The sequence below is a fragment of the Convolutriloba macropyga genome, chromosome 5, assembly GCF_964194025.1.
Source record: "Convolutriloba macropyga chromosome 5, txConMacr16.3, whole genome shotgun sequence".
NCBI classification, from domain to species: domain Eukaryota; kingdom Metazoa; phylum Xenacoelomorpha; order Acoela; family Convolutidae; genus Convolutriloba; species Convolutriloba macropyga.
The window spans coordinates 72,931,640-72,937,639 of NC_134472.1; the positions used below are offsets into that span (position 1 = coordinate 72,931,640).

Genomic DNA, 6,000 nt, shown 5'->3' on the forward strand with positions numbered 1-6,000 from the left:
TTCACAATTTTTGCAAATTTTGCACGAAAATGTATCAGAAATTTTCACAATAGAAGCACCTGCTGTAAAAATTTCTAATTTTTAAGCTTACAATGATTCCCACAGATTGCAGAAATTTTGATCTAGTAAATATATTGAGGTATTTCAGAGAAATTGTGCCACCTAGAAATGACAACAAATTGAGTTTCCACGACGAGATCTTTTAAAATATTTTGCCAGTCTCTTTCTTCAAATTGAATTACAGAAAGGACACAATGAACACTTCGGTTGAGGTCTCAATCAACTTCAATTCTACAGAAAACAACAAATTTGCTTCTGGTATGAATTGAGGGTTATATCCTGCAGGATACTATTTTTGCCTGCAAGATTAAATATTTGTACGTTTTTCAGAATGCCGAAAATTTTCTTTATTTTTTTGGTCAATATCTAATAGGTCACAGAAAAAAATGAATTTACAAAGTTTTTCAACGGAAAGTTTTATTTGACCAATTTCTGAATCAGTTATACTTCTAAATCTGACATTGTTTACGCATTAATCATGTTTTGGTTTCCAATTACAGACGTTAAATGGTCCAAAATTATGTGTCAGAAATAAAGCTCATAATCCCGCCAGATCTTTATTTTAACAGTAAGGAAATTTATCTGTTCTTAGTGAACGTCGAAAAATTAAAAAGGCTCAATCAATAACTGTGATAAAATTTGCCTAAAAAAAGAAAATCTTGTATTTCATTTTAATCACTTATCGCCACTTTTTCTCTGCTGTAATAAAAGACTGGACTCCGAGCACTTTATCTGCATATTTTTGAATTGTCGGCAAAACTGAAAAGCAGAAAGCACTGAAAAGATCCCCAACATTCTATCTTGTGTTATCTTAAGCTCTCTTGACATGTTTTTTCTTCCCTTTTTCTTTGAAAGAATTTAAAAAAAGATTTGCGGCCTTTCTGTGTCCCCAGTTCAGATTATAACTTAGGTTGACGTGCCCGTTAATGGTCAGAATCATTCGGACAGAATCAGCCATGATTAGACCCATCCAGACCATAATCAGCCATGATCAGACTGTAGCTCGGTAATGAACAAAATTATGCTCGTTTTTAAAATTTGCGTTTTTGGCTCGTTTTCATGCACAACCATCCATACAATTGACGGCCATCATCAGACGCGCAGCTCAACCCAGGAAGTTTGCTTTTATCCAAAAATTGATTCTTTATTTTCCTTTAAAAGTAACTAAATCAATAAAAATTATCGCTTTTCTCACAGAAAAAGAATTTACGAATCTTAGCTATACTCGTTTTAGTTTGTATAGGAAATAAATGTGAAAAATTTGGGAGTTGCTGACATAGTTTTTACATTTTCTTAATATTACATTAATAAAATAATTTTCTTCCTCTAAGTGAAACCAAGTAATTGTCCCACAAAAAGACACTGATAAGCTTGGGATTTCATGGCAAAATACGACAGAAAAATTCTTAAAAAGAATTGCAATAAGTTATTGCTTCAAATTTACCCAATGTTCTTTGCATTGATGTAATTCAATGAAATGAAACTGAAATTTTTTGATGAAATAAATATTGTAATAAATCCAAACATTTTTTGGTACATGAAGATTAACTTTTGCTCCCGATATTTTGCATCGGTTCGTGGAAGTATGTTACTTATTTCAAAGTTTAAAATACGCCAATGGTGCAGACAATTTTGATTATGTTTTCTTTAACTCCAAGATCATCCATAAATATATAAGTTTTGTTAATTCAATTTAATTTATTATCAGAGATTTTTTCAACATACCTCAAACAATTTTATTTAACCATCAAATTTATATTTTGCGCTGTACGATATCAAAACAAAAATGTTAGTGGCTTTTTTCCGTTTTCCGTACGATTCCCGTACGATATCAAAACAAAAACTTTATGTGGCTTTTTTCCCGATCGAATCATTTCAGAATTTTGCTGTAACCATTAATCTTCTTATTGTTTAAAACCAACTTTTATTGCTTAGAAAACATTAGGTTGACAGAGATGCAGGCGATTGCGATTGCTTTTTTAGTCTTGGTATGCAAGAAAAAATTTGTCAACAACTCACGGCGAAGCAATCAGTTCAAATTTTCTTCTGGTAAATTGAGCAATATCATCGCACAAACTAAAAATAAACGGAAAACAGTTTATAGCAGCGATGAATATTATATCTCCTAAACTTGGGCTCTTTTTTATTTTTGACAATTTTTCAGGTCGAGAATGCTGCGTTTGTGTTAAAGAAACAGTTCGTTTGCGACTGTTTCTTATACTGCTGCTACTATTGCAGTGATTAGGTAAAGTTGTCCGTATTTTCCTGTCAAGGCCGTTTTTCGTCTCTCGGTTCAGCAGCTCTTTTTGTCTGAAAACTGTGTAACTACTTCTTTTTATCATGTGATCGGAGGCAAATTTTTTGGATTCTTTTGACAGTCAAAAAAATAACGATAAAGAAGTTTGGATAAATAATTATATGAACAATTTGAAGCTCTTGTACTTCAATAAATGTTACTGAATTGAACCTTGACATAAAATATGATGTCTTTTAAGCAAAGTATATTTTCTAAAAAATAGAAGTCAGTTATTTCTTTAGAAAATAAGTCAAACTAATTCAATTTTATTTCCACAAGATAAACCCCTTTAATCGTAATTAGTAAAAATCAGAGAACAGCGGATGTTATATAATGGTATCACAAAATAACGTAAATTTGCCTTCGATTGATTGGTCGTTTTTTAGCCAGTCGTTTGTGCTTGTTGTAATTGACGCATTAGTTCTATAATGTCTTGGTAGCATGTGCACATTTAGTTAGAATCATTATTTTATGATCATGTACTTTGATTTCTGACATGATCAGTCAGTCCACTTTAAGACACTTTACGAGCTTCGAATACAACACGACAACCCAAAAAAATCTTAGAAAATATTCTTATGGACCAAAGGTAGCAACAAAATCACTTTCTTATTAATATTGAAATTGCTAATACTATATGCCAATAAGGGGCAGTAAGCATATCAGTGATAGGAATTCATGGAGGGGGGGGGGGGGGGGGGGGGTGGTTATTAGCAATGAACTAAATGTTACGAAACTTAGCCAGAACCGACAAGATTATAAGAACACTAATGTTCATTGAAGACGATTGAGAGTCCACAGAACACAAAATTTAGCAAGCACACAATACAAATTGTCCAAAATTCTTTCTCTCATTTTCAAGCTGAAATTGTTATCTATTGCTGAAAAGCTAGAACTACAAGTTGAAGCGATGATTTTGCTTACCATCGTGCTCGCTCCTGCAGGGTAGTGTCTAGAGAGTTCAAAATGGAATGGACAAGGACGCTAGTCAAAACCTGTTTATCGGTTGATTAAAAATCTCGATTATTTTTAGCCAATCGTATGATATCATGAGTAATCAACTGTTGTCTCTACATGAATACGTTCCAGATATCGTTTTTATCAACGTTAAGTAAAAAGTCGGCAGCCTGAAAGTGTTCATATTGCAGCGGCTAGTTTTCGTAGAGGGTTTCGGTTGACAGACTTGATTACCAATCATGAAAATTGGATTAAGTAATTTTCCTCTGTTCAAAGACAACCACACAAGTTTTCATAAAACCATCAGCAAGGTAAAGCATACACGTAGCAAACAAAAATAGTTTTTTTTTAAAAAAAGAGAGTATATTTTATGATAAACAAATTAATAAAAGCAATTTATTCTGAAAATGCTCAATTGATTGGGTTGAAAATAATCGGTGCGGATTCTATTTAATCAAAATTTTGAGCGATGAGCAAATTTTTCAACGAGGCAAAAAGAGCACAAGATGATCGAGCCAATATCTAAAAATGGAAAACTACCATTCGTTTTTTATTAGACAGGAGCTGATAATCTCAGTATTCAGATCATAAGTAGTTTTGAAAAATAATTTCATCCTGGGACAAGAGCGTTTTCAATTTCATAGAGCAAAAATGTTAAACAATTTTTTGCAAGCCGTTGCAAAATCTTTTATGATTTAGATCACATATTTGTAGCAGTTATATGATTAATCATGATATACCAGAATAAAAAGGTCGTAGATAAAAAATATGCAATTTAAAAACCACCCACCTATCTCCCAAACACTCAATTGTATCAACATTTGTTACTCAGTAGCGAAATAAATTGAACACACCATATTGATCTCAATCGGGAAAAACAATAAAAAAGACCAATGATTAATCAATTTGCGTCAAAATCGATATCTAATGTTGAGAAAAAATTTTAAAAAAAACTGTCCTAACGCTCTAAACTTACCCCTAAAAAGCAGTACATTTCAGTCAAAACTAATTGTATAGATTGTTCATAGCTTATAAAAAATTCAAGGGAAGTAATTTTGTGCCTTTCTAGACATAATTTCCCTTTCTGATTTGCAAAAATCGCTTTTAACTACAGTTTCTAACAATTTTTTGTCCAAATGTTGTGCAGTGCGTATAGAATGTGCGAAAAATTAAATTTTAGCAAAGCTCTTTATTGACAACTGATTGGTTGTTTACTGAAGCAAAGCTTCCCTATTGACTCTAAGTGGTTAATTGGCCGAATAGAATCTGATTTTAGTTGTAAGAAGAGTGGGGATATTTCTTATGAACGACGTTTCAAAGGGACCAAAACGATTTTTGTGTCAAATGGTCAACAAAAACAATTAATACATGCAAAATCTTAATTAGTCATTACAGTTGGTTGTGACTACATAATGAATTAAAACGGTAAAAATTTCAATGCTCAGCGAGGACTCACGTTGTGATTGCATGAATTTTTCGTCCAGTTGAAACAAAATACAGTGTCGCCCATTTAATTTGTCCTGTCAATGGGCCCCTATGAAAATCAGATTTAGAATAAGAAGCAATTTCTAGGAAACGGAACGATGGAAGTTGCTTGCCATAGAAAATCTAAAAGGTGTTTAATAAGAGGAGTTAAAAATGAGCTTTAGGTGTTATACAAAAAGTATTTGATACTAAACAGTACTTTGATCAAAAACCATTAAAAATGTGCACTCACTACGTCCTAATCGTTATACTTGCACAAATAAAAAGATGGCATCTAGCTGAAAAATGGTATCTAGATAGATGAAGATCTTCTAGTTTTCCCTACCTAATTAATTCTATTTTGATTATATGACAGTGATCAGTTGCGCAAATTCTTGAGTTTTGAATCATAATCAGATTATTGTTTCAGGTTTTGGCAATTTGTATAAAAATTTACTATAAAAGTTTATAGAATGATTTTTGTCCACTAGAGAACCTTGGTAACGGGTCAATTATCTGACTTTGTTCTCTCCCTTGGATATGTTGCTCACAATAAACCTAATACTACTTAAGTTTTTTGATGTCTTTTATGTTAAATGATGCCTGAATAACGATTTGTTATGTTGATTCTGTGTTTATATCGAACCGCAGACAACTTATTGTTATTACGTGTTTTTGATGCTTGTGACGCCAAATTTTTCATTACAGACAGCTAATTTTTAAATATGTCAACTTTTTGTCTGACTGATCTGGTTTTTTTTTTTCAAAACAAACTTTTTGCACCTTAGGCTTTTAGTTTTGTCTGTATCAAATGTTTTTCTTTGTTCTCTTGAAAGAAAGGAATTATCTCCAATTAAAAGTTTGTTTATAGTACTGGGAGAAGTTCGAGCTGTTCTATATTTTTTTTGCTCGAGGCCATTTTTCACTGTGGACAGTAGAATTTCTTATCAGCTATGTCAAGTTTCTCTTAAATTGAATGTCAAGTTTACGCAGATATGTCCTATTTTAACTTGTTCTCAATTACGGAAAAGGTTTTCGGGGTATAGTTGAGGACCTTAGTCGAGGCAAAAAGTTTATCTTGCAAGATTTTGCAAGATTCTTGCAAACAAAAGTGTATCTTGTAAGATCTTGCAAGGTAAACTTTTTTTGCGACTAGGGGATATTTAATAACCATTTCTTGTGCTATACTTCAAATTTTACGACTGAGAGAAAATAATTTGAAC

At 32.2% G+C, this 6,000-nt stretch overlaps 1 protein-coding gene across 25 annotated transcripts in view; it reads right to left on the reverse strand.

The window, feature by feature from the left end:
• The window catches only part of LOC142340247 (uncharacterized), a 71,136-nt gene extending 68,302 nt beyond the window's left edge, over window positions 1-2,834 (reverse strand). For 6 of the 25 annotated variants that reach the window (XM_075390781.1, XM_075390775.1, XM_075390774.1 and 3 more), the window contains exons 1-2: window positions 2,718-2,834; window positions 2,291-2,391 (exon numbers count right to left, since the gene is read on the reverse strand). The gene's annotated coding sequence lies outside the window, so the exon portion shown is untranslated. Of the gene's footprint in view, window positions 1-2,269; window positions 2,392-2,717 lie in introns of all 25 variants that reach the window. The other 19 variants (XM_075390792.1, XM_075390785.1, XM_075390791.1 and 16 more) reach the window with 11 other exon arrangements.
• Between the last annotated feature and the right edge of the window lie 3,166 nt (window positions 2,835-6,000).